The sequence below is a fragment of the Notamacropus eugenii genome, chromosome 2 (genome assembly GCF_028372415.1).
Source record: "Notamacropus eugenii isolate mMacEug1 chromosome 2, mMacEug1.pri_v2, whole genome shotgun sequence".
Lineage (NCBI taxonomy): Eukaryota > Metazoa > Chordata > Mammalia > Diprotodontia > Macropodidae > Notamacropus > Notamacropus eugenii.
The window spans coordinates 280,413,962-280,433,981 of NC_092873.1; the positions used below are offsets into that span (position 1 = coordinate 280,413,962).

Genomic DNA, 20,020 nt, shown 5'->3' on the forward strand with positions numbered 1-20,020 from the left:
AATGGAACAAAGGAAAGAAAAAAGGAGGAAAGAAGGTAAGGGGGAAGAAGGGGAAATGGAAGGGAGTAAGAAAGAGGAAAGAAAAGAAAAAGGGAGGAAGAGAAGAAGGAAAGAAGAAGGAAAGGAAGGAAGGAAGGAAGGAAGGAAGGAAGGAAGGAAGGAAGGAAGGAAGGAAGGAAGGAAGGAAGGAAGGAAGGAAGGAAGGAAGGGAGGGAGGGAGGGAGGGAAGGAAGCAGGAAGAGCGAAGGGAAGGAAAGTCCATTCCTAGTCTACACTTCTTCTTCATTGTATAACTGAATATGGTATTGGTTAATCTATCTTGTACTATCAAAGAAATGCCAAAAGGACTTAAATTTGAAACACACTTCAGTGTGTAAGATCATATCTGACTTCAAGACAATGTTAAAACAACTATCCTACATAAAAAAGCATTCACAGCTAAAGTATATTGGCAGTGTTAATCATTCTGGCATGCATTTTCTTTTTTTTTCTTAGTGATGAATTATTGGTGCATGCAGTTAAAGGAATAAAACTGATCGAAGTTCACTTGCCTGGCAAAGATGAAAACCTGCTGCCCCCTTGGCAGAATTGACTGAAAAATCAAGTCTACTCCTGCCTGCCTCTCTGATTCATGAGCCTCCTCTCTGGATGGTAAGTGTGCATCCTTAAACCAGTGGTGGCCTCACCCACTGATTACTATCCTAGTTGCTCCCACAACCAATTTAGGACATCTTTCAAAGTGGTCTACCAGCCAATAACTCTCAACTAATAATAATTGGGTTTTTTTTTTCCTTACTTATCTCCTGGCCAGATTTATAAACTTTGAAGTTAATGATTGGTTGATAAAACTAGCATGCTATGGGCAAACTATTCAGCATTTTGCCAAGTAAATTTTCCACTTGGACCACCCTGCATGTATTATCAGACAAGTCTCGGGTTCCATACTAGAGCAGACCTCCTTAGGTACTCTGGCCTGTCCTGCCTATTACACTGAAAGGACTGCCAGGCAAGACATGGATTCCTGGGACTTCTGAGTTACAGAAAACACAAAGAAGCACATTGATATGTTTAGGGAGGTCATGTGATAGAAAGAAGTTGTTCATTCTTTCTCATCTTAATAACAGAATTTCCTTTGAAGACAGGACAGGCAAAAGAGATGATAATAAGAAGGAGAGATAATGAGCCTAATTATAAAAGTAGCGAGATTTTGGCACAGAACAATAAAAACTACTTCAGCATTTTTGCTTTTTTTTTTCTTTGATAACCAGGTTAACCAAAACTAGATGGGTAGGAATTTAGCCCCCATTCCCTCAGGTTTTTGTTTTGTTTTGTTTTATGTGCCAACTTTTTCTCTTTCTTACGAATCACTAACATATGTGATTTCATTGATTAAAAAGTATTGACATTCAATAATATCATTATCAATTTTAGTGACGTAATTATGGCATCCTATGAGACAATGCTTATTTTTATCTACATGTTATGAAAAGTTAATGAAGAATTTTAGGATAGAATCACGACTGAACATGAATATAGGAAAGTAACTACAGTTTTCACTGATCATCATATTGGATAGGATTGTGTGGGGCTGCATATGGCATAGAGAATGGGGATATTTCTGCTGATCTGAGGTTTCATTTACTTGTCTTATACAACCACCTCTTTTTCTCTGTATGAAGAAAGTTGGCCCAGAGTGTGACTGTAAATTTCTTAGACCTAGGTTTCATCAGTCTAAAGCAAAATTCAAGGCAGAGAATTTAAGATTCTCTTGCTCTTAACTCTCAGAGCTTGTATTAAAGGATACCCTGATTTGACTTCACTGGCTAACAGCAGCAGCCCTCTGAGTAGGTGGTATGATTTGAGAGATGCCAAGACACCACACTTGCCAATGAATATCTTCCCCCAGGGGCCTGCCTGAAATTCTCACTATGAGAGTCACAACAAAAGGCCCCTATTAAAAGGCATTGGAGAGTTAGCATGTACTCAGAGTGCCATGAGAGTAGCTTGCTAAAGGAACCAAATTAGCATGTGGTTCTACCCAGGTAGGGTAAGAAAGGGTTATTTGTCTACTTCCATTACTCTACTAAGAACACCTGTCATGTCTACTAGACAAAAACAGTCTGTTTCCTCATGTGAAACATTGGAACAGATCTTGGGGTAAGCAAGTTAGGAAGTTGCCTCACTCAGAACAAGCAGAGAGATGCAACGAGGAATACATAATTTCAAAAAGTTATGCAACCATCCATTCAACAAGTGTTTATTGAGTAATTACTGTGTGAAAGACAGTATGTTGCTCCATAGATCAAAACTGAAAGTCTCTGTACCCAAAGAGTTTATATTCTGTTGGGAGAAATAATATGTACCCGATCATAGGATTATAGATTTAGCGCTAAAAGGGAACTTGGAGGTTCTCTAATTCAATCCCTTCATTTTACAGATGATGAAATTAATATCCAGGGGAATATGGCAGACAGAATTCAGACCTAGGTCCTCTGTTTCCAGATATCCAGACTTTTTTATCTACAAAATACATACAAAATAAATACAAATTCATTCATGGGGACGATATTAACCACTGATAGAATCAGAAAGGGCCTCTTGTAGATGAGTCTGAAACTCATACCTGAAAGGAGCTAAGGATTCAAAGAGAAGCAATTGATCAGGATTCATTCTCAGCACTGGAAATAGCCTCTGTAGACAGGTGCAAGAAGAAATGTTGGAACATCAATTAAATGTACCAATTTGACAGGTACATATAGTATAGAAGGGGGAACAGTGTGAATTCAGGTAGAAAAATAGGTTAGAAATAACTTATAAAAGATTATAATGCAGGGAAGTTTATCCTTATACTTCCTGTCACCCAGACTCTTAACCTCTGAGTAATCTTTATTCTCTATAACTTTCATATCAAGTTACTGAGTCTTGTCAATTTTATTTCTGCATCACTTACATCTGTCTCCTTCTATGCATTCATATAGTCATTAACTAGTTCACCACCTCGTGCCTGGAATGTTGAAATAGCCTTCCAATGGTTTCCCTGTCTCTAGAGTCTACCCTCTCTATTATTTACACATGGGAGAATTGTGGGAATTATGCAAACCAAACCAATTCCATCTTGTGACTGAATTCTGGAGCTAACTCTTTCTGTTCAGCTATGGGTCTTGTCCAATTTCTGTCTGGAGAGGAAAATTTTATTCAGTTATGGGAATTACAAGAAAATTTCATTGCATTGTTTGAACTTGTGCCTGGGAAACTGGCCTACCTCTAGCAGAAACCAAATAAGACTGATGTTGGGAGTTTTTTCACAATTATACATCTCAGTCATCCCATATGTCTCATCTGAAAACTGCTCAATCAGTTATTGCTTCTTTGATCCTTTGATTAAATAGAGAGACTTGGGGGAGAGGGTGAAGATGCCAGATGTGGGAGGAAGTGGGACATCTCTTTTCTGATTTTAGTCAATTTTACCTGCTCACTCTCCCTCCTCCTAACTCTCAAAACACCCTTATCTCCCTCCCAACTCAGAAAGCCCCTAAATTTCCTTCCAATTGGAAATCAGATTACTTAATATCCTTGTTTGTGTCCCCTTATTTTCTTTTAATGCAGAAAAATTTACCTCCTCCTGTATTTGGGATCCAATGCCAAGCTTAGGGGGCCTGGTAATGATTTGTTATGTAACTGGCATGCATTGCTTAATAAATTGATATTCTTAGAAGCTCAAACCTTTTTTTCCTCAGTTATTTCAGATTTCACCCATCACAGTAGATTCCCTATCACCACCACTAAGAAAAAATAATTTCCCAAAGCAAAGATTTGAAATGTCACATTTCTACTCAGGAATTGTTAGTGAATACCTATCTAAGTTTCTCATTTAAAGTCCTCTCATGGAGTGACTTTAGCCTATTTTTAAAGACTAAGTTATCATTTCTCTCCTGTATTTATTCTACATTCCAGTAAAATTAAATTACTTAATTTTCCCAGAACTCAGCTTTTCATTTTTTGCCTATGTGCCTTTATACAGGCTTTACACATATCTGAAACATACTTGATCTCACCTTTCTAGCCTTCAGCTTCCCTCAAGACTCGTCAGATGTCACTTCTTGGAATGTGACTTATTTGATATCTTTACTTAATAATTTTCTCTCCTTCAAATAATTAACACATATATTTATCTGTTCATACATTGTAACCACTCATATGCTCCTCAACCCTCCAATAGAATGTAAGGTTTTTATGTCAGGGTCTGGTTTTTGTTTGTTTGTCTTGTGTTTATATCTGTGGTACCCAGCGGAAAACTGTTCTTGAAAAGGAGTGATCAGAAGAACTTCTGAATAACCAAAAAGCCTCTGAATTGTGCATACACTTTGACCCAGGCCTATACTCCCAAAGAAATACATAAGAGGTAACAGAAAAGGATCCTGTGCAAACACACAAAAGTATTTATGGTTGCTCTTTTTGTAGCAACAAAGAACTGGACACTATGGGATGCCCACCAGTTAGGAAATAACTGAACAAATCATAGTACATGAACGTAATGGAATATTACTGCACCACAAGAAATGGTGAAAGGGACAGCTTCAGAGAAACCTGGGGAAGACTTGTATGAACTGTGGCAAGGAGAAAAAGACAGAGTCAGAATAATTTATGTAACATAACAGTTTTGTAAAGTCAAATCTGAAAAACTTAAGAAATCTGATCAATGCAGTAACCTATGATTCCAGCAGACGTGAGCATTACTATTTAACTACTGACTGAGAAAGCTTATGGATTCAAGATGCAGAATAAGATATATATTTTGGGGCATGGCTAATGCAGGGATTTATTTTGCTTGGCTATTCATATTTGTTACAAATGATTTTCTTTTTCTTTTCCTTTCTCCCTAATTTGGCAGGGAGAGGTGGGAGATAGTAAGGAGAGAAAATAAATGATTATTAATTGGGTGAAAAAAAGTTTAAAAATAATCCATGCTGATTACTAGACATTCCTTCAACTCATTAATGTGATAATAGTGTGTAACTGCTAGACACAAAGCTAGATTTTTGCTCAAGTCCATAAGCTCTAGGCCAATCATAAAAGTTCCTTGTGTATTCTCAGCAAGTGCCTAGGTACATGTTCCTTAGCAAAACATGCCAGTGCTCAAGTCTACCTCCATGGATAGCTCCCTCTTTTGACAAACTTCTACATTCTGTTAATGCATATGGTACATTGGAGTGGTCAACACTTATCAAATCAAGTTTCATTTCTCCTGATCATCCTTGCTATATTTTGTAAATGTGTATTGAATTGAATCAGGAAACTTCGTTCTCCATAGTTTCTGGGATTTCAAGCAGCGTATGTTCCAGTGAAGACCCAGAGCTCCCAATAAATATTAAAACACAGAGCAATCAATTTTTTGACCTCAATTTGTTTCAGATTTACTTAAAATATTTCAAAAATCCACAATTTTATCAGGGTGGCCACTCCCTAAAAACCACTACAAAATGCAACTTATCCACATTTTAGTAGATGGATAGATAGATAAATGATACATAAAATATTTTTTGTGTTCTGTGTATGTGCTAAGAGATTGAGATACCAATACAACTGCTGTCTCAGAACTTACGTTCTAATGGGAGAAGACTATGCATAAGGGAATGCTAGAGAGGTGCTGGGATAGAGGAGAGAGAAAAAACAAAAGCTCATCTATCAGGGTCTCAGGGTCAGAGTCTAATGCGTAATTGGGAAGGGGTGGGGGAGGACACAGGATGAAGAAGATGTCTAGAGTTCAAAAATCATGGTTTGGAAATGGTGGTGAGGAAGTGAACGCAAATATATCAGATCACAGTTTCAGGGGCAGCACACAAGTTTCTGGTGGGAGATGGGAGAGATGAGGAAGATGATCAGATTGCAGGCAGAATTATTCAGACATGATTTAATGAAAGGTACTGCAATGAAAAGAACACTAGATCAGATGCTCAGAAAACCGAAGTTCAAATCCTGCCTCCAAAGCTCACTAGCTGTGTGACTGTGAACAATTCTCTTATTCTCTCTAAGCATTAACATGCAGAAACTAGCTCATAGTTGTGTGGTCATGCTTTATTGAGAGAGGTATGTAAAGCACCTTTAGAAAACCTCAGAGTTATAAGAAGCATTAAGGTCTAGCTATTCCAAATCATAATCCACCAACTATCCCCTCTACAATATTCCTAACAAGTTGTCATTTTCAGCCTTTGTTTGAAAATCTTCAGTGAGAAGGAATGCTCTACTTACCAAGGCAGTCCATTTCCCTTTTAGACAGCTCTACTTTCCAGGAAGTTTTTCCTAATATGAAGCCCTATTTTTTCCTTTTTGAAATCTGAACCTATTTTTATCTGTGGTACCAAACAAAACACCTCTAATTCCTCTTATATATACAACCCTTCAAATTCTTAAAGGCAGTAATCACATCTCCTCTAAGCCTTTTCTTTAATATATTAAATATCCCCTTTTCCTACAAAAGTTCCTCACATGCCATTAACTTAGGGGCTTTCGCCAACATGGTCACTTTCCTCTAGATACCCTCCAGTTTATTTAAGTTCTCCTAAATTGTGGCACCCAGAACTAGCAACAACACTCCAAATGTGTGATCAGTCCAGGGCAGAATATCAATTCCTTAGTGTTGGACACTATAATTCACTTAATAATTGAATTAACTTTCTTGGGAGTCATATTACACTACAAACTCAAATGAGCTTGCAGTCCACTAAAACCTCCATTACATTTTTTTCAAATGAAGAGCTGCCTAATCATACCTCTCCTGCTTTACATTTTGTAAACTTTAAATCTCTACATAAATTCTAGTTATCATTATAAGTGAGTCACTGTGAATAAGAAGATTTTTTTGGTAGCTAAAAGTAATATATGATAAGGTCTTAGAAAGTTCTGTAGAATACTGAGAGGTTGAGTGATTTGCTCAGCTCAATACAAAGCTAGTATATGTCAGAGGTCAGAATTCTTGTCTTTGAGGCCAACTATCCACTACATTCATTGGGTTCTTTTTTTAAAATACATTTTTATTTCTTTTGTTAAATATTTCCCCAATACATGCAAATTTTAAAATTTTTAAAAATTTTTTCACATGAAACTGCAAATCTATTATTTACAACTTGCTATTCCTTTAAAATGTATAATAAAGTTTTTTCCCTCACTGTTCCCACACCCTAAAGATGGTTACCATTAGACAAAAATGTGTGTATATGTAAAATCATTTTATACATACTTTTATTCATCTGTTCTTTCTCTGGATACAGATAGCATCTTCCTTCACAAGTCTTTCTTAGTTAATTTGGGAATTTATAAGAGTTAAAATAACTAAGTCATTCAAAGTTGTTCTAAAACAATATTGTTGTTACTGAGTATAGCGTTCTCTTGGTTTGGCCCCTTTCTTTCTTCATTATTTAGAGCAAGTCTATCCCTGTTTTTCTAAGATCATCCTGCTCATCATTTTTATAGCACAGCAGTATTCCATCACAATCATATACCACTGCTTGTTCAGCCATTTACCAACCGATGGGCATCCCCACAATTTCTAGTTTTTTGTCACTTCTAAAAAAGCTTCTATAAGTTTAAAATATATAGGTTCTTTTCCTTTTTCCCTAATCATTTTTGGAAACAGATCTAGTAATGGTATTTCTGGTTCAAAAGGCAGAGGCAGATTAACAGTTATAGTGTTGCACTTTCTATGAACTACTCCACCATCATTCAAACTTTCAGGTTACCCCAGGCTCAAGAGACAAGTACTCTGAGATCCTGTACGAGTCTTGCATCTCCATAGCTGTATCTACCATTACTATGTAATCAAATCAAATGTATTTGTTAAAATGTCTTACTAATAACAATTGCAACAAAATATCCCCCCCCCCAAATGTGGGGCTCACTCTACAACAAATACACAACGTCACTTGTAAAACTGGGGCATAAAAATAACTGAGAGGCAAACACTAAGGGACAAAGAAACTCAAAGCTATTCGCACTTCCAGAACTACAAGGCCGTGGTTGTTTTTTTCTTTTTATGATATGCTAATAGAACTCTTCCCAGGGGACAGTGTATCTGCTAAACACAGCTGCTTTGGAATAGACCAAATCTTACAATAATATAATAGATATGATTATTTTTTTCTACACCATAATACTTGATTTGGAATATTTATTGAGCCTCTACTCTATGTTTAGAGCTGTAGTATGCAAGGAAGAGTATTCAACAACAATTCAATTCAATAAACATTTATCATGTGAGAGGCAGCATGGTATGATGACCAAAGAGCTAGTCTTAGAGGCAGGAAGACCCAGGTTAATGTCTTGCCTATCACAAATACTGATTGAATGATACTGGGTAAGTCACAGGGCATCCCAGTGCTCCCAGATAACTATAAGAATAGAAACTGTAATCAATCAACATAAATTTATTAAATGCCCACAACATGGCAGGTACTATCGTACAAGTGCAAAGAATGAAACAATCCCTACACATAAGGATGTTTGTGAAAGGATTTTCTCCAACTCAGTTAAGTCAAAGGTCATCAAAAGAAATGCACTTAGCAGAATGTCACCTGAAAGGCAATGGAGAAGCATATGGCACATATATTCAACCAAGAACCAAGAACAACCAAGAAGAATCCATGAAAAGGATACCATCCAGCAAAGATACCATTAAAAAGAAAGTCTGGCTACTCAGTGAAAGCAGAGGATGACAATTAGACCTGTCTATCTGTTCCCATGATATCCTGACTATCAAGAGGAAGTGAGGAATATCTTTAGTATGTTGGATAAAACTCCTGCGCTCAGTCACCAAGCATTTATTAAGTTCTTACTACATGTCTAGTACTATGTGAAGTGCTGGCTACCTTATTATAGAACATGAACAAGAAGGGCAGAAAATAGACAATGGATTGTGATATGCATGTAATATGCATAAGATTGGAGGTCTGCTGAAACATTTTGAGTGTCTGCAAGGCATTATACTAAGTATTAGGAATACAAATAAAAAAGAGACAGATCTTCCCAGCAATAAGGTTTTAACCTATGTCTAACAATGGTGGGAGCATAAAATGTAGACAAGAAGAGGTAGTAGATTATGACAAAAAGAAAAGAGGATTCTGGACTATGCACTCTAAGAAAATGTTGGGAGACAGAAGTCACTTTTAACTGAGAGACTTAGGGAAAGCTTCATGAAGAACAGGGCATTTTGAAAAAAAGGATTTCAATAGAAGTTCAGTCTAGGCATAGTGGATCAACAAGCATTTTTTTAACTACCTACCATGTATCAGGCATTGTGCTAAGTATTAAAGTTCAAAGAAAGGTAAAAACATTGTCTTTCCCCTCAAAGAGCTCACATTATAATGGAGAAGACAATATGAGAATAACTGTATATGTACAAGTTATATTCAGTGTAAAACAAAGGTAATCTCAGAGGGAAGACAACAACGGTAAAAGCAAGAGGGGAAGGACTGGGAGGGACCTGGGAAAGCCTCTTGCAGAAGGTGGAATTTAAGCAGCCATGAAAGAGACCAGAAAAGCTGAGAGGCTTGAGAAGAGAGGTAAGGCATTTCAAGTATGCCAAAATTAATTAAACGGACAATAAATTCTGGGGAATTTCAGAGAAGAGGAAATCACTATGGATAGATAGTATAGACATTATTTCCAAGGGGAAAATTCATCAGCAAATACTTACTTTGGGAACGAGTATTGAATGTGAAGAAATAGGCATGGCTGGATTAGAAAGCTCATATAGAAGAATATTGTAAGTTAAAATTAAAAAGATAGGTTAAGTCACAGGAACAGAGCAAGAAATAGTGTTAGGCAACTGGAGCTTTGTTCCAACCCAGTATAAGGTATTGTTCCCTCCCTAGGTGGATCAACCTATCCAAATGGACCAATCCCTTTTCTGGTTTAGGGTTTCCAATGGTTTCCAGAACTGTGTCATGCCTCTCATCCAATAAGACCTCTCCAATGTGGCTGACTTCTCATTACACTGCCTGCCATGGGGAACTAAACCATATAGGATGCTCAGGATCCATCCGGGACATTGGTTGGGATACTATCTGTCATACCCTCCCCCAACTCCTACATTCAAAGCAAACTCTTTAAGAGCACAGTTTGTATCCCATATCTCACTTGGCCCCCCTTGCTCCTAATACAATGTTCTCAAAGACAACATTTAGTGTCTATTTTTGATTATTATTATTTTAACAGTAGTATGTTTCCTATCAAAGAAATAACCAACTCTATCCTCCACTTTCAAGTTATTATCTGAAAGGGAGACATTTGTTTACTATTCTAGAATACTGAACCTCTAGAACCTTTCTCTTTTCTAAACTTCTCCCTTATCCCTACATCCTTTCTTTTCACATTACTTTCATTTTCTGGTGTTCACTAAAATCAAACTTCTTTATAAGACATCAGATGCTGCTTTTCTATACTCAATATTCTCCCTTCTATATCTAGTGAGTTCTTACTCACAGCTCATCCAACATTGAATTCAATCTTTGATTTAGAAAAACAAACTTTTCCCCTACTACCACTCCCCAAACTCTAATATCTATCCACTTTAGCCCTAAATACCAAATCCCTAGGCTCCTCCCACCTCCCTTTCTGGTGTGCCCTCTTGAATTTTCCTTTCTTCAGGTCATCCCCTCCACCCTACCCCATCCCATATCTTTTCCTCTCACATTACTTTCATCTTCTAGGGCACGCTACAACCCAGATTTCTTTTGAGGAAACCAAATCTCTTGACACTACAGGCCTGGCTAATTCTTTTTTCATATTTCCTGACATACTGGGTTAGAAGCAAAAAGTGGAGAACACCTTTTTCCCTGTTGTCACTTTCAGATCATCTCTCTACTATCATCATTCAGCTACTACTTTTTTACAATTCACCCTGTCCCTTCTAGCTTCATGTTGTTTTATTTATGGATCTTTAAGTCATTTTCCCTCCTCTCCAATAAGTTCAGTCCCTGTTTCAGTCCTCTTATATTCCCCTTTTAAATACCCTGTCATTCTAGGTTCTCAGTCTCTTCAAATTCCATGACCTCTGTGTCCAGTCTTCTTCAACTATCAACTATAATTAGAAATGGTCATAAACTGAACACTACTTCCATCATCATTAAATTTGCCTCAGTTTCCCAGAGTGACTAGTTTTGTCCCTGTTCAGGAATTGTCTCTTATGTAATTAGGAACTATTATAAATTTTCAAGAAGAGTTTAGACAGGAAACAGTTATATAGTAATTTCATCTGACAGCAGTTCATGGGATTTATATGGGTCATAAAAGGATATCAATGCATATCCTTACATAGTAGAAAAGATAAGTAGGAATAAATGGAATGAAACAGCCTATGGGTGGAAAGTTTGTTCATAGCTATGAAATAAGGTAAATCAAATGCAATGAGTGGTCCCATTCATTGAAACTAGGAAGTGTGTGTACGTGTGTTAGTATCAAACTTATGCCTATGCTGTTTTTAAGAAAGAGTTATAAGAAACATGGATTATATGTTCATTTTACTGTTATTTTGAGGAAGCAGGTATTGCCATTTTAGTCTAATTATGCTCGTCACCACAAAAAAAAAGCACGAAAGGTCATCATAATTTATTAGATAAAAATAAATTACTTATACTACGTTTTCAAAGTAAGCCATTTTGTTAGTGAAGAAAACCAATATAATGTATTTTCTGTCTGTCCGTATAATCTTGATAAAATCTTGTATTCCTAGTCTACTATTGGAGAGTAGTAATTCTTGAGCTGGGGTCTGAAGTCAGGAAGACCTAAGTTCAAACCCAACTTTGGACACTTACTAGCTGTGTGATTCTGGGCAAGTCACTTAACCTTGTTTGCCTTATCTGTAAAATGAACTACAGAAGGAAATGGAAAACCATTCCAGCATCTTTGCAAAGAAAATCCCAAATGGAGTCACAAAGAACCAGACAAGAATGAAAGGACTGAACAATAACAATTCGTGTGATTTCTAGCAGTTTTTTAAACCTCTTGTTCTCTTTTTAGGTTTGAAAACTAAATTAAACGGTCAATTCTCTCCACTCAAGAAAAAAAATCACATGTAGGTTGCTTTTAAAAGATTTTTCCCCTCCAGAACTATTCAATAATATTACTTGTTGAAGAAGATGTCAACAAAAATAGGAAATTTATACTAATGGGATCCCAAAAGTTTTGGGGAAAATAAATATGAACATATTTTGGAAAAAGAGAATGGTCTTCCCAACTAGCTAAGAGATGCAATAGATAGAACATTAAGCCTGGAGTCAGGAAGACCGGAGTTCAGCCCTCACAAGTTTAACTACCTCTGTGATCCTGGGCATACTGCTTAACCTCTGTAGGCCTCCGTTTCTTCAACTTCAAAATGGAGACAATAATAGAATCTACTTCACAGGGTTGTTCTGAGGATCAAATGAGATAATATTCATAAAGTACTTAGCACAGTGTGTTGCATACAGTATGTGCTTAATAAACACTTGTTCCATTCCTTTAACCTTCTCATAGGAATCCAAGTGTTACCAAATGTCCCTAATATTTAAATATGGTTACAGCCCAGTAGAATGTGAGCTACATGTTTTTGTATCTTCATATTCTAGCATGGTGCATTACACATAGTAGGAGTTTAGTAAATTTGCACTGTATTGGTACAAAAATGAGAAATTTCATAGACATCAATGACTTAATTTATTCAGTACTATATCCTTTCATTACTAGGTCTGAATAAGTAGTAGTCATAGTTCCTCCTATATAATTTTGGTGACTTTTTTTCATATTCCTGATCTGGGAAAATGTTGAAATACACCTTAGTCATAAACATTCATCTCCCTCATATTTTCTTTAATTTAATGCTTAATTCTGCAAAAGCTTTACAAAGAATCTATTCCTTAAATTCTGATCTTTTTTGAGCATAATTTTTTGAGAAAGGAGAAATTGTATAGAATCACCATAACATAATTGTTGACATTATATTACAGCTGTTTTTCCTTTCTCTATATTCAGATATATACATATATAAACATATATTTCAAAGGAGTCATTTACTTTTCTGCTAATACTCAGAAGATATGGTTAGATAATTAAGTTCTGTATTTTTCCCTCAGCTGTATAGACTACAGTTAACCTATTTATATTTCTTAAATTTCTGCATTCATTTAAATAAAAATGTAGACATGGCCAAGTAAAACACCAATGTGGTAAAGCTGGGTTCCAGCAAGAGAGCAGAAAGCAGCTCTGCACGTACAAGTGAAAGAGGCCTAAACAGACTTCTGCATTCTCTATTCCCTTTCATTAACTACTGAAAAGAGGTTATGATGGTGGGAGGAAAAAATTAAAACCATAATAATAAAGAAAACTGATGAAGATTTTTATCAGTTTCGGAATAAGACTGTCCCTCATAATGATTCTTCACTTTATAAGAGCTTGAAAATTCTATTACTCAAGTCACTCTGAAGACTAAAATGTTTTTTGGGGGGTAGGGAAGAGGGATGTCTATTGACAGTGATCCAGAAATCATCCAATCAAGTACACAAGAATTTATTAAATATTTCCCATGCTCCAAACATTGATCTAAGCACTAGGAAAACAAGGAAAGGTAAAAGGAGTCCTTGTCCTCAAGAAGTTCACCTTCTGATGCAGGAAACAAGAAAACAACCATATAAATATAAGCTCTATACAAAGCAAATAGCTGGTCTTCTCAGAGGGAAGGCATAGCACTGGAGGAATTTTCTGCTGAGCACCCTGACTCATTTCCCTAGGTTATCACAGATGGTCTCCATGATAACCTGACCTCATAGATGAGGAGAGATCATACCATGCCTGCATGTAAAGAGCAAACACATCTTAGGGCATTTATTCAAGAGAGAGTAGTTTATAGGTCAAGAAATAGAAGGATAGAAGTGGGATTAGAGTTGTGCAATGATAAAGAACATTCCCTTGCCCACACAGACGGTCTTCAACAATTTTGTTGGCAGCAGCTTGCTTCCTTTTCTGTAAAATGTGTAGGTTGGATTAGATGACTTCCTAATCTTTGATACTTTGCTTTATGATGCTGATGACAGACCATTAATCCTGAGCTGAAAGGGACCCTAAGATCAGATTTAGTCAGTTCCTTGTCTGCAGGTAGCTAGGGCATTATTATCTCCATTTCATAGATAAATGATTTTTATTTTATTATATATATATATATAATTTATAAATGATTTTATTATCCCCATTTCATAGATAAAACAACTAGTGAATAAGCAAATGAATGATTCAGGCAATTATCTGTATAATTCAAGCCATAAAAGGTATCTGTCATTCATTATCTGAATGTTTCACTTGAATTTGGCTTTATTGTTGTTCTGAATAATTTAGATAATTGCCATACTTCAGTTTGTACATATAAACACAGCAAAAAATCTGGCTGCTAAGGAACCAACATGCATCAGTTTAAAATCCATTTTTCTATGTTTCATTATTTTAAAAATATTTTTATAAGAACTGAGACAAAGGGTGAGGTGAGGTGCAAGTGAAGGCATTTTAAACTGTAGACAGAGCTTCAAAACTATATAGAGTTCCTCCTTTGGGAAAACAGGCTACTGTGAGAAATAGCTTCCAAACCGCTTCTAGAAACAGGTAACAATCTTAAAATGTAAAAGGCCTATTGAAAAAAAAACAATTAATATTCAAGGTATCTCATTTGACTTTCATTTAAAATACAAAAGCACTCTGAATAAAGAAGGGGTTTGCTTCAATAGCTTCATTACAAAGAAAGTTCAAGACTTAAGTAGTGATAATACTCTATGTTACTATCATTCAAGTGATTAAAATCTATGATGCCTAATATCCAAGTTGATGTCAAGGTCTGAAGCTAACTTGAGCAACTGGAGTGTAGACAGAAGCAAAAAACTCATACTAGTTGCATAAAATCTTCTCTATTGGATCCGTCTGCCTGAACTTCAGCAGGGCTGTTACCACCAGGTTCTACTGAGCCACTATATTACAGGCTGCTCCACCTGGGCTCTACAGCTACAATAAATCAGTCAAAAATATGGCAACCCTAAAAGATATTACCAAGAGACTGAAGTCAATCAAAAACATCCACAAAATTACCAAGTCTATGAAAATGGTGGCAACTGAAACAGGCCAGAATCTATGAGGTTGGATCTTTGGCTCTTTATGAAAATGCTGATATTAAGGCTGCAGAAGACATGAAGAAACACCTCATTATTGGTGTATCCTCAGATTGAGGCCTTTGTGGTGCTATCCATTCCTCAGTTGCTAGGCTGATGAAAAATGAGGTTGCTACCCTCACAGCGGCTGGGAAGGAAGCTACGATTGTTGGAGCTGGTGACAAAATCAGAGGCATACTTAATAGGACTCATTCTGACCACTTCTTGGTGACATTTAAAGAAGTGGGGAGGACGTTCCCTACTTTTGGAGATTCTTCAATCATTGCCTTTGAACAACTAAATTCTGAATATAAATTTGATGAAGGACCTATTACCTTTAGCAGATTCAGGTGTGTTATCTCTTATAAGTCAGAAGAAAAGCCCATCTTTTCCCTCAATAACATTGCAAATGCTAAAAGTATGAGTATTTAGGATGACATTGATGCAGATGTGTTGCAAAACTATCAAGAGAATAGTCTGACAAACATCATCTGCTACACTGCAAAGGAGTCCACCACCGGTGAGCAAAGTGCAAGAATGACAATGAGGTCATTGGACAATGGTGGCAAAAATGCCTCTGATATGATTGATGTTGACTTTGACATTTAACCAGACTTACCAAGCTGTCATCACAAAGGAGTTCAATTGAAATCATCTCTGATGCTGCAGCTCTGAACTAACAGATCCAAGTTTTATCCAAATTCAAGAGGTAAAGACATGAAATATCGAGCAAGCTAATTAGTTTAGCCTATCTTTGTCTGTCAGAACTCCACGTGTACATGGTCCATTGTATACATGATTTGTGAGTTATCTTACAATAAACAAATCATGTGAAAAAATGTTCTCTATCGGTTTTAATTAGCATAATTTTTTTCACACTTCAAAATATTTTAGAAAATTCATGATTTCACCAGAATGGCTATTCCTTTCATTAATATTAACTATAGCACTGGCTGGGAAGCTATAAGGGCATAAGGATTAAGCTGTAACTAAAAGTGCTTATCAGTAGAGTAACTACCAAGTGGGATTCCTACCCTAAACTGTATATTACTTTAAATCTCGCTCCTAATAAAAATTTTCTTGTTTATTAATCTCATACAAATGAGTTACTGAATTCATAACAATGTTTTTAAAAGTTACATTGTTATTGAGATAAATCAATCACAGAAACTAATTTTCTCTCAGTTATTTTTCAGCATCTCGAGTTGTCTCTCTTGGGCTTAAGCTATTTTAACAGTCACCACCATCCACCTAGTGGTAGCCTCCAAGATTTCAGGCAAAAATATAGTAGAAAATAATTAGTTGCCTGTGACTGAACTCTAATCTATTTCAGTGCCAGAAAAAATCAGATTATGATAGATTTAGAGCTAGAAAAAGTCTTAGATGTCAGCCAGTACAACTCCCTCATTTTTTTTTTTTTGAAAAGGAATGTAGGGCCTAGAGAGAAGTACCTTATCCAATACGTGGTGTGACTTTGGTTTTAATATTATAACATACTACTCATTTCATAACATACTACTCTTTCCAATCTATGAATTTTTCACCTGTCTACTGCGTCTGAAATGTTATCTCTGCCTCCATGTATCCATCTATTAAAGTTCTCTAACCATGTGTTAAAGCTCAGTTCAAAGGCCATCTCCTCCAAGAATTTTCCTTGGATTCCTCCTTGCCCTCATTTGGGAGGAATGTCTCTGTCTCTCTCTCTCTGTGTCTTTGCCTCTGTTTCTTCCCCCTTTTTCTCTTTTTCTTTCCCCTCTTTCGCCCTCATTTGATATCTCAATGCATTTTCTTTGCACTTCTCTTTTGTATTTAACTATGTTCTATTTCATATTACAGTTATTTGTGCTTTAGCTTTCCTATTAAACTAGAAACTCCTTGAGGACAGGAACTATAGTCACTTCTCCCTAGCCATCTTTCTCCTTCCTATCTTTACTTGTGCCCTAGTTAGTGTTGCAATGTTCTCTTCTATAGGCATCTACCCAGTCAACAAATGCAGGCTATGGGAGTGTCCTTTTCAATGGAAGTCATTCAGAAACATCACACTGAGACTACAGGACCACACATATTCAAAAATCCTAGCACAGTGATCCAGATATAGTGGATACTTAATAAACATTCGCTAAATGTATTGAATTATCCGTCTCCCTTGGTTCTTATAAGAAGTGATTAAATAAGAATCGAAAAGAGTTCTGACTTCCTTTATGAAAAGAGACAGATAAATTTTAGAATGGTTACTTCCTTGATACTCATTTTCATTTTTAAAAAAGTATATTTGATGATGCTTTAATGTGTTTTTAAGGTAATGACATAACACAATACTCCTAAGTTAATTGCAATAATCTAAATGTCTGTTTGCACTAAGCCTTCAAAAGGATTCCTGAAAAACAACCAGATCTCTAATTTTTATACCTATTTTAAAAACATTTTTCTTTCAGCTAATTCAAGTCAATTTAACACACATTTATTGATGTCTCTGCTATGGGCAAGGCACAGTGCTCTGAGTCCTGGCTACTGAGACAGCCATAGCTTTTCTCTCTTAGTGGTTTTTGATGTTAACTTTTTTTTAAAGAAAGTTGAAAACTGTTCTTCCCAAACATGTGATGTAACTTAACAGCTATGTTTTGGGAGTGCTGTCCTCCATTTAGGCACTGAGAAAACCTGGAAAAGGATCTACAGGGTAAGTCAAAGACAGAACTTTGAAACTGATTTCTATTTCATAGGGGTCTCTAGAAGCCCCCCATCTAGATTGCACTTCTTAGGCTCTGGTCAGCTCTGCCTGCGCTTCCATGATAGGCTCTGTCTTCACTTTTTTAAAATGCCAGCAGGCTCCTTGTGGGTGGGATCAAATGACTGCCCTGCTCCCTTCACCTGTGAAATTTCAGAGTCTATTTGAAAAGGGCCATTGTTTTCCAGGAATGCCAGGCCCAGTCCAGGAAAGAAAGTCTTCATTTCAACAGGAATTTGGAGCCTGCCTGAGAAGGCCAGCCAGTTACTTGGTGAAAACTATGGCAATTCATTCAAGTTCTGAACAGTTATACTATCTGGGCCTCACCCTTTTACTTTCAACTCCTGGGCTTTAAGACAAATGCGTTTTTATCACAGGGATATGTGTGCCTCAGTATATGGAGGGAGTACAAGAGTTGGGGGGGAGGTGTGGGGGTGATGAGGAATGCAAGTGTGGACTTGTATGTAGGTAGAAAGGAGAAAAGCCCTCACTACAAGTGCTGGGCCTTAGCCATCAGTAGGAGACATAGGTTTCTCTGTTCTAATTCCTGTCCCCTACATTTACAGCACTTAAGTGCATTCATGTGAATAAGCTCATATGTTTAACAAGCATTCTGAAAAGGGCTCCCAATAAAATGTATTTGTACAGGAATACAAAACAAAGATACAGTGTTTGTATTCAAGACCTGGACAGAAGACCCCTGTCTTGAGCAAATTAAAAATAATTTCTAAAGTAAAGTCAGGACTAGGAGCTGACAGAAAGCTCTGATTTTTTTTTCAACCACTTGATACCTGGGGCCCACAGTCAAACCTTTCTTGTGAGGGTCCACAGGGACTGGCTAGTGGTTTTACTATCTGAAGTTCCCACTGTTTAGACTTCTCCGACATTTTCTACAGAATGGCTTGGGTATTTTCCAAGACTGACGGATTCCACTAATAAAGTGTTTCACTTTTCAGAGTCTTTATTAAAGAAATCTGCCTTTGCCCCTCAGAAACTTCAAGGCAGCAATTCAATGAACACTGGTGGAAATGTGAAACATAAAAATAAGCTCTAGACTACATTTTGAACTTGAAAGCAAGGCATTCACGCCTGTGTGTGTTGATTTGTAAGCCAGGAGGCAAGGAGGTGGTGGTGCCAGACCCTAAGTTTGGGGATGGAGTGCGCAAATATAGTTTTCAGCGTAATGGACAAGACTGACCTGAATATGAACTGACAACCTTATATGCTATTACTCCACATCCAAAGACTTTACAGAGTTTTGCTTTTCCTTGCATCTACTTCCCCAATCCTGATTTCATTCTTTATTCAATAGTAATGTTCTACTATTTGGTAGCAAACTGATTGTTTGCTGTCCACTTATTTTCTAACCATGAAAGTAGATTTAAAAAGGGCAAATAACACAGAATGAAGAGTATTAGAGTGAAAGGGATGATATTTTTGCTTCTTTTCTCCTATTGACATTTCCTGTGATTTTGCAGAGGGAAAAAAAACTGATGTGGTAATATTATTAACCATAGGACCCTGGCATGGCCAATGTACAAAAGGAAGCTTGTCCTTTGGGGACCTGGTTCTGAATCAGTTACAGCCAACAGAAAAATACTCTTTTGTAGCTGCTAAAGTTCAGGAATGAATTCTGGCAGTCTAACCTAATTCCCTAAAGCAGAGTCCACATTACCAACCTCCAATTGGCAGGCTTAACTTGTAATTCCCACTAGGACTGGGGGGGGAATGAATGGATTTCGTTGAGGTGTCCTGAGTCATCTACAGAGTAGCTGGTCTGTGCGCAGTTTCTTCCTTCTAACCTTCCCAAAGGTGTCATTCAGAGAAAAATGAAGCTTATAGCCTGCCGCCTATCCAGGGGCATGCAAGGTTGTTTTCTAAAGCTAAAGTCACTACTGAAGGAATACTTTATTCTTTATCTAAAATGAAGTATGAGTAGAAAATAGTCTTCTTGCATCATTTTTTCTTTCATTTTCTCTTCCTAACATCATAAGGAGCAACTGATCACAATTCAGTTTAATAAGAATTATTAAGTATCTACTTTAGGCTTGGCATTGTATGAGGCAGCTCCTGCCCACAGGGAGTTTATATTCTTTCTATAAGAGAAATTACATGTATGCAAATAAGAGAATACATGAGA

General features: G+C 36.8%; 1 pseudogene; it reads left to right on the top strand.

The window, feature by feature from the left end:
• The first annotated feature begins 15,006 nt into the window (after positions 1-15,006).
• Positions 15,007-15,835, top strand: LOC140523893 (ATP synthase subunit gamma, mitochondrial-like; annotated as a pseudogene).
• Positions 15,836-20,020: the final 4,185 nt, after the last annotated feature.